Source organism: Bos grunniens, chromosome X (assembly GCF_055505025.1).
Source record: "Bos grunniens cultivar Pamir isolate PY7600 chromosome X, Bosgru_T2T1.0, whole genome shotgun sequence".
Lineage (NCBI taxonomy): Eukaryota > Metazoa > Chordata > Mammalia > Artiodactyla > Bovidae > Bos > Bos grunniens.
In genome coordinates this window covers 108,894,051-108,903,007 of record NC_141194.1, presented here as the reverse complement: position 1 = coordinate 108,903,007, position 8,957 = coordinate 108,894,051, and the positions used below count along the sequence as shown (strand labels likewise).

The 8,957-nt window shown below is 43.5% G+C and overlaps 1 long non-coding RNA gene across 1 annotated transcript; it reads right to left on the bottom strand.

Annotated features, from left to right (window-relative positions):
* Positions 1–7,186: 7,186 nt before the first annotated feature.
* LOC147341131 (uncharacterized) lies at positions 7,187–7,985 on the bottom strand. The gene is made up of 2 exons (XR_015158258.1): positions 7,779–7,985; positions 7,187–7,597 (listed from the first exon to the last, which is right to left on the bottom strand). It is a non-coding gene; the product is annotated as an uncharacterized LOC147341131 (long non-coding RNA).
* Positions 7,986–8,957: the final 972 nt, after the last annotated feature.

Here is an 8,957-nt window from a genome sequence, read left to right as displayed (position 1 = left end):
AGAAGAAAGGTACAATGCTATACAGAGCAATATTGCATGGGAACCTGGAATGTTAAGTCCATGAATCAAGGCAAATTGGAAGTGGTCAAACAGGAGATGGCAGGAGTGAACGTCAAAATTCTAGGCATCAGTGAACTAAAATGGACTGGAATGGGTGAATTTAACTCAGATGACCATTATATCTACTATTGTGGGCAGGAATCCCTTAGAAGAAATGGAGTAGCTATCATGGTCAACAAAAGACTCCAAAATGCAGTACTTGGATGCAGTCTCAAAAACGATAGAATGATCTCTGTTCGTTTCCAAGGCAAACCATTCAATATCACAGCAATCCAAGTCTATGCCCCAACCAGTAACGCTGAAGAAGCTGAAGTTGAACGGTTCTATGAAGACAGACAAGACCTTTTAGAACTAACACCCAAAAAAGATGTCCTTTTCATTATAGTGGACTGGAATGCAAAAGTAGGAAGTCAAGAAACTCCTTGAGTAACAGGAAAATTTTGCCCTGGAGTATGGAATGAAGCAGGGCAAAGGCTAAGAGAGCTTTTCCAAGAGAACATACTGGTCATAGCAAACACCCTCTTCCAACAACACAAGAAAAGACTCTACACATGGACATCACCAGATGGTCAACACCGAAATCAGAAAGATTATATTGTTTGCAGCCAAAGATGGAGAAGCTCTATACAGTCAGCCAAACAAGACTGGGAGCTGACTGTGGCTCAGATCATGAGCTCCTTATTGACAAATTCAGATTTAAACTGAAGAAAGTAGGGAAAACAACAACAAGCAACAATTAGAACTGGAAATGGAACAACAGACTGGTTCCAAGTAGGAAAAGGAGTACGTCAAGGCTGTACATTGTCACCCTGCTTATTTAACTTATATGCAGTGTGCATCATGAGAAACGCTGGGCTTGAGGAAGCACAAGCTGGAATCAAGATTGCCGGGAGAAATATCAATAAGCTCAGATACGCAGATGACACCACCGTTATGGCAGAAAGTGAAGAAGAACTAAAGAGCCTCTTGATGAAAGTGAAAGGAGAGAGTGAAAAAGTTGGCTTAAAGCTCAACATTCAGAAAGCTAAGATCATGGCATCTGGTCCCATCACTTCATGGGAAATAGATGGGGAAACAATGGAAACAGTGGCTGAGTTTATTTTTCTGGGCTCCAAAATCACTGCAGATGGTGACTTCAGCCATGAAATTAAAGGAAGCTTACTCCTTGGAAGGAGAGTTATGACTAACCTAGACAGCATATTAAAAAGCAGAGTCTCTGTGGGAGAGGGAGAGGGTGGGGTGATTTGGGCAAACGGCATTGAAACATGTATAATATCACATATGAAACGAATTGCCAGTCCACGTTCGATGCATGATACAGGATGCTTGGGCGTGGTGCACTGGGATGACCGAGAAGGATGGTACGGGGACGGAGGTGGGAGGGGGTTCAGGATGGGGAACACGTGTACACCTGTGGCAGATTCAGGTTGGTATATGGCAAAACCAATACAATATTGTAAAGTGGTTACCTTCCCATTAAAATAATAAATTTATATTTAAAATAAAAAAATAAACAGCCGAGACATTACTTTGGCAACAAAGGTCTGTCTAGTCAAGGCTATGGTTTTTCCAGTGGTCATGTATGGTTGTGAGAGTTGGACTATAAAAAAACTGAGAGCCAAAGAATTGATGCTCTTGAACCATGGTGTTGGAGAAGACTCTTGAGAGTCCCTTGGACTGCAAGGAGATCCAACCAGTCCATCCTAAAGGATATCAGTCCTGAGTGTTCATTGGAAAGACTGATGTTGAAACTGAAACTCCAATAATTTGGCCACCTGATGCGAAGAGCTGACTCATTGGAAAAGACCCTGATGCTGGGAAAGATTGAGGGCAGGAGGAGAAGGGGACGACAGAGGAAGAGATGGTTAGATGGCATCATCAACTCAATGGACATAGGTTTGGTTGGAGTCCACGAGTTGGTGATCGACAGCGAGGCCTGGTGTGCTGCGGTTCATGGTGTCACAAAGAATCAGACATGACTGACAGACTGAACTGACTTCCTCTCAGTCTTTCAGTGGAGACCAGTCCTTCTGTCTTCCCATTTTTCTCTGCCTCTCTGAATTTAAGTGCATAAATTATCTATTATGGAAGGGGTGATCTTGTGGCGGAGCATTTCTGTACAGTCTGTACCATAGTCAGCGGGGGGTGGGGGTGGGGCTGGATTTGATGGACCACAAATCACATCTTTCCTAAGGGTGTGCCAGCACCTATGGCTGTGGTGCCAGGTCTGAAGTCAGATGTGAGGCAGAGACTTCCTTTTCCTTAGTGGCTTTCACTGTCCTATTGGGGGCAGGGTGGGATCGCAAGTTTCTGGAGCAGAAACCCTGAATGTCAGGCCAGATCTGGCTATGTTCCCTCAAGTATGCATGCTCCCCTCTCCCAGCACTGCAACCCTTGCCACAGAGGGACAAGAGAAGCATGTTCTGGTTAGAAAAATAACAAAAGGAGGAAATCTCCAGGCTGGCTGCTTACAGAGGTCCAGGCTACCTCCAACGTGCCATCTGTGCCATCACAATCAATAGCGTCTCCTGCCCTACTTAAACATACTTTCTGGTCTGAGACCTCTTGGACCCTCACAGCTGATCACTTCCCCCAGCTTCTGCTATCCCTGCCCTGTTGAAGAGGGGTGCTATTGGGCAGGTGAGGCCCTCATGGGCTCTGGGCACATACTGGGTCATCTGCTGTGACAGTCTGGCCTCCATTAGAGATCAGAACTTCTCCTGATATGCTGCCTGTATAAGTGCCCTCCATGAGCATGGCCCCGGCTCTCCCACCCAGATCCCGCCCTGGGCCAGATGCACCTCTGTTTCCCACATTCCAGCTGTCTGCCTGGTCATGGCACTCCCTGCTCCAGAGCAGATCGGCCACACAGAGTAAGCAGGGTGTGTGTAAGGGTGGGCAGTTGTTGGGAAAACAGGCATCCACAAATGCGGTCTCAATCTGTCCTCTTCATTGTGGCTTGGGAGCAAGCCCCTGAGCACATGCTCCTGGAGGGGGGAGTCCAGGCTTCCACAGACCTCCTGTTAGTCCATATAGCCCTGCAATCATCTAAGGGTATTTGTCTTCCCTTGTCAGACCCCAGGACTTGTGTGTCCAATATATGGCTCGAACCACTCACACCCAGGGCATATCTCCAACCGTGTAATTTCCCTTATATTCTGAGTCCTCTCCCATGGGCACACGTCAGGACTTGAATCATCCTTTCCCTTCATACACTGTTCCTTTTGGATCTTTCTTTGAGAGTAAGTTTGGGAATCTATCTGCATTTTCCAATTAGTTCTTTGAGCTAATTGTTCTACATGTTGATGGATTCTTTTTATTTTTTTTTCATTCGAGTATATTCGATTTACCATATTGTGTTTCAGGTGTCCAGCAAAGTGATTCAGCTTTACATATACATGTATTTGGGCTTCCCACTTGGCTCAGTTGTTAAAGAATCACCCTGCAATGAAGGAGATTTGTGTTCAATCCCTGGGTTTGGAAGATATGCTCAGAGGGACATGATAAGCCACTCCAGTATTCTTGCCTGGAGAATTTCATGGACAGAGGAGCCTAGCAGGCTACAGTCCATAGGGTCACAAAGAGTAGGCACATCTGAATCAACTGATTTTGCCAGGCACACATACATATATCTATTCCTTTACAAATTCTTTTTCCATTTATGTTGTTACAGGATTTCTAGCAGAGTTGCCTGTGATTTTGTAGTAAATCCTTGTTGGTTATCTATTTTATATATAGTGGTGTCTATATATATATGTTTTCCCCTACTCCCAATTTATACCCTCCCAAACTTGCCAATTGGTACCATCAGTTTGACTTCTATGTAGATGTGTTTTTGATGTTCTTTGGGGGAGGCAATTTAATCATTTGAAGTAGTCCTGCTTTTCTATTTTTGCTTTTGTAGCCTATGCTTTTTGTATTACATACATAGAATCACTTCTAAGACCAATGTTTACAACTTCTCCAGGATGTTATCTTCTTGTTGATTTATAGTTTCAGATCTTGCATTTAAATCTTTTATCAACCCTGAGTTTAGTTTTTTATGTGGTATAATGAAAGGGTCTAATTTCAATCTTTTGCATTCAGATTTCTAGTTGCCCACGTAGGTTAATTGAAGAGATGATGAGGTGAAATTTAATCATGATTATCTCAAGGCAAAATGAGTGACAATCCTATAGGGAATTCACTTGAGTGAGGGACTTGGCCAAGAACATGTAAAGTTTGGGGACTCCCACTTGATTCCCACAGATACGTGGATGTGATCCTGGGCAGATATGTTCTGACTCTATGCACATAGACTTGTTCTTGACCTTTGTCAAGCAAGAGAAGCCTCTGGGCCAGCAGTATTGTGCACTCATCATGAGTCCATGGGCACTGCTTTGGCTTTTGCATTTGATGTCATGAAAATGGGTGGTCTTAATACAAAGACATAGAGTTCCCCTTGACTACTGATAAAATAAGCTTCTCATTTAAGTTCCTTTAATTTCTGATCCACTGTCTAGTCTATAGTTTTTACTATATTTTCAAACAGATTCCTGGACATACTTGTCAGAAGAGAGTGATTCTCTCCCTTACAGTCTTAGATAATCCAACTTCTGATAATATTTTCTATCACCACACTGTGGATTTCTAATCCATTTACCTCTCTGGCATGCATTTCTGATAAGATACATGGTCAAAAATCTATTATACAGGCTGCATGTAATGAACTGCAAGTGATTAGAGATCGTGAAAATATTAATACTTAAGAGAATGATGAAGAACATTTCCTTGGGAGATGACCATTAGGCTGGCCTCAGTTGGTTGCTAGTTTCTGAGTCACAGAAGATAGGATGGACACAGGCATAGACGAAAGTAGAAGGTCTTAGGGAAATCATTGTATCAGTCAATAGAGGTTGTTATGGACACAGCTAGAGAGGTCAGTTGGAATCTATTCACAGGGAACCTGTATAAGTGGAAGTATAAAGAGTTTCTCCTACTGTTTGTGAGTGCTAATGAGCAAACCACCCCCCCCCCACCCATAAAACACAGCTTTTGCAATAGGACTTGACATGTCTGTATCACAATATATAGTCCATTTCCAGGAGAGCTACAAGCATCTGATATTGATTTATTGTTGTTGATCTACTTGGATATACCCTTTCTCAACTCATGACTTAGTGTTTATGTTTTTCTCTTTTAACCCTAAGTGTCTTTGGATCCCTTTTAAACTCTATGCATCCTCAATTCTCTCTGCAAGGTGGCAGTATATCCATGGATATTAAAATATATAGCAGTGCTACTTTAGGGAAACAAGGCCCTCTAACATTCACTTTTGGTCCACCTAAGGACTTTTTTGATAGCTCAGTAGGGAAAGATTCTGCCTGCAAAGCTGGAAACATCAGTTCAATTCCTGGGTAGGGAAGCTCTGATGGAGAAGGGATAAGCTACCCACTCTAGCATTCTTTGGCTTCCCTTGTGGCTCAGCTGGTGAAGAATCTGCCTTCAATATGGGAGACCTGGGCTTGATCCCTGGGTTTGAAAGATCCCCTGGAGTAAGGAAAGGATACCCACTCCAGTATTCTGGCCTGGAGAATTCCATGGACTGTATAGTCCATGGGGTCACCAACAGTCGGACATGACTCAGCAACTTTCACTTTCAGCTCTTCAGTCCTAGCAATCTGTTACCTTCCATTAACAGCAAGTATTTCAGTAAGTCCTACAATGGGCATTAAAGGGTCATAGTGTTAAATGGTGATTATATATACAGATCTGGAATCACAACACCCACGTATATGTAGACATAAGGTCTCTCTGTCCATACCATCCTGGTAGCTGCTTTAACTGACTAATTTTCAGGAGGCGGGGTTGATAGTTCTCCCACTTCCTTTGAAAGGACAACAAACCCAGGGTCTCCTTCACTCTTAATGATTTTAAATCACGTTCAGTGACTGACTTTGAATCATCAACTGTGTCTCTCTGGAGTTAAAGTGCCAGAAAGATTTAACTAGAGAGGTGCAGTCCAGATAAAAGATAACATATCATCGACTTAAAATCTGAACTCAACTCTTTTGATGCTGATGGTGAAACTGTGTTTTAATTGTTTCTAAAATGTTTTCTGAAGACACATGGGATAGCTCTGGTAGAGACTCTGCCTTATATATCTCCATATTTGATTACTCCTTGAAACTATTCAAACACTTCAAAACTAAAGTTAACACCAAATGAAATATTCTATACTCTTATTTTTAAACTACGAAAACTTGTAGAACTTGAACTAACAAAAGAGTTTATTGGGAAGAATATTTTATGACTGTAGTTATTCAGAAATACTAGGGGATGGTGATAAATATAAGACCAGCTTTTACACAGTCTTATATTAATACTTGTATCAAAAGTCTCTGTTCTGACTTCTCTGGCTCTTCAGTCGTTAGGACTCCATGCTTTCACTAGAAGGGGAACCGGTTCAATACCTGGTTAGGGAACTAAGATCCCACAAATTGCATGGTGCCCACCACTGAAGAGAATTATTTGTGTGTGGTGACCTTGTTTGTCATCTGCATCGGGATTGGGCCACCTCTACGGCCCTGCCCTTGAGAACACACTTTTCCCACCAATTTCTTAGGATAACAGTGGCCTAATTGATATTTGGTCTGATCCCTCCAAACATTATTTTAATCTCTGGGAGTGCTAATTGTGGGTTTTAGTTGTATCAGCATTTTGTGCCTCCTGAGTACCTTTAGCTGACAGCGTAGGCGAGTGATGCAAGAAAGCCCGTTAGGACGTAAGTGGCCAGGATGTGATTTCTGCTTGCATCACTTAAGGGAAGTATGACATTCACCATCCCCATGTGAAGCCCTCTTCCCATCTGGGTTCTGGCAATCTAGACCCTAATGTCATTCCACACCCCAAACAATCACAGTAAGACCACACTACTACTCCTTGCCGCTGGGATCAATTGTTAAGCAGGGTTATCCATCTTCAGTGCAGACTCTTGACTCAGTCCAGACCTCTACTCTCTGGCTAACTGGGGACATGAGGGTCTGTTCCCTAATCTCTCGGGACCCCACATCCCTCCCCACTCAGGTGCCCACCTCTTTTCTTCCTTCCCTGCCTTCCCATCAGAAAATTCACACACACACAAATATCATCTTTTTACCATTTGATGTTTATTTTAATCACAGCCATCAGTTTACTATGTTAGTGTGAGAGACAGTCTTTTCCTGGTTGGCCATTTCTAAGAAAGCAGACCTCTGGAGACACAATTCTAAACTGTCTGCCCTTTTCTATTCAGTTACTGGCTCCCCAGGTTGTACTTCTCCACGGTCCCTCATTCTGGGGTGGCTGAGTCTATCTTCTCTTCTGATTCTGCCTCCTTCTTTGACTCTGCCTCATATTTTGGTACCCTGTTCGGCTGTGATTCATTTTCTTACGTGCACAGGTACAGAAAAAACAGTTTGGTTTTCTTCACCTTCTTCGACTAAGTGGCATATGATCGGATTTTCTTTCTCAAGGTTCCTTTTAGAGGTCTTCTGACTCTCATGGTCATATTTCGTGCCTTGAAAGACAAGAGAAGGGTGTTAGTTTTGAGGAAAGAGTATACCAACTGAGGTGGAAGGGAGATTTCATGAAAAGGGATGTGGGCTGATGAGGGCATTTGTGGCAGGCAATGACAGTGTAGAGGTCTTGGGCAGAAAAGTCAATGGAGAATGTGGGGAACGTAGATGGAATCATGTTACCTTCACACTGCCTCTGTATCTCTGTGGACAAAGGGTCTTCTTTTGTCCTTTCAGCCTTGAAGCAAACCACATGGCAAGTCTTCTTGGCTGCCGTGGCTTGCTGGTTACCTTAGTCATGATGATAACATGAAGTGGCCTAACCCAGAATCTCTGCCTCTGACCTCCCTATATATACCTTCTCAGGACAATGAGGAGCCACACCCTCCAATCTGATTGGTCAGCTAGACACTCCCCCAGCCAATGGTGGCTTTGGAGTCTTCGACATCACAATGTACCACTGTGCCCATCAACATGGGTTAGTAGGTGCTGTGGGAGGCCATGATACAACTTTCTCACCCCTGACACCTCTGTGTGTCTGATTCTGGGTAGTGGTGATTCAGGGGCATGGTGTTTCTCCTCATGACCCTCAGACTTTCCTTCAGTGCCCTTTATTCTTTGACTAATATGTCCCCCTTCAATACTCCTGGCTCTTCCATCCCTGTATGAACCTCTACCAAACACTTTTCACCCCATTTCAGCACCTCAGAGTCCTCAAGTCACTTCATCCTTCGACCACACTCTTCCTATTGGGGGTCCTTGAGGGGATTAAGGAACTTAAGAGCAAGCACTTAACATGGAAAAAGTAATTAAGAACAGGTTGGATGTTTTTCCTACCCCAATGAGATTTAGATACCCCAAGACTTGGTGAATCCTCAGTCTGTTGCCCCAAGGTCTATGCACCGTCTCCATAAGATTACACATCAGAGAAAAGAAAGTGTGAAATGTCTCCTCCACAAATATTGTTGGGGACACTTCTACTGTCATATTGAGTGAGGAAACTCAACTTGCCCCATCTACCAGAAATACATTCCCGATTAAAAAAAAAAAAAGTACGGTGCCCAAAGGCAAGAGTCAGATGACCATTGAACCACTGACTCTTGACTGAATCACTTCCTCAGTGGTCCCTCATTGACAGTTATCATCAGGTAGAGCCCACTGTGGAGCTGACCAATAGCTGAGCAGGAGAAGTACCAGTAGGTATCTCACTGATAGTTGGTCACTTATGGGCAAGGCCCAGGGATCAATGTCCAATTGCTGGGCAAGCCCTGTTGCTTCGTAACAGAATGTGGAGTAATAAGGCACATCAATGGCTACCTGCTAAGGGCTGTGCTCATTCTGCTCTGTTTCATAAGGATACGT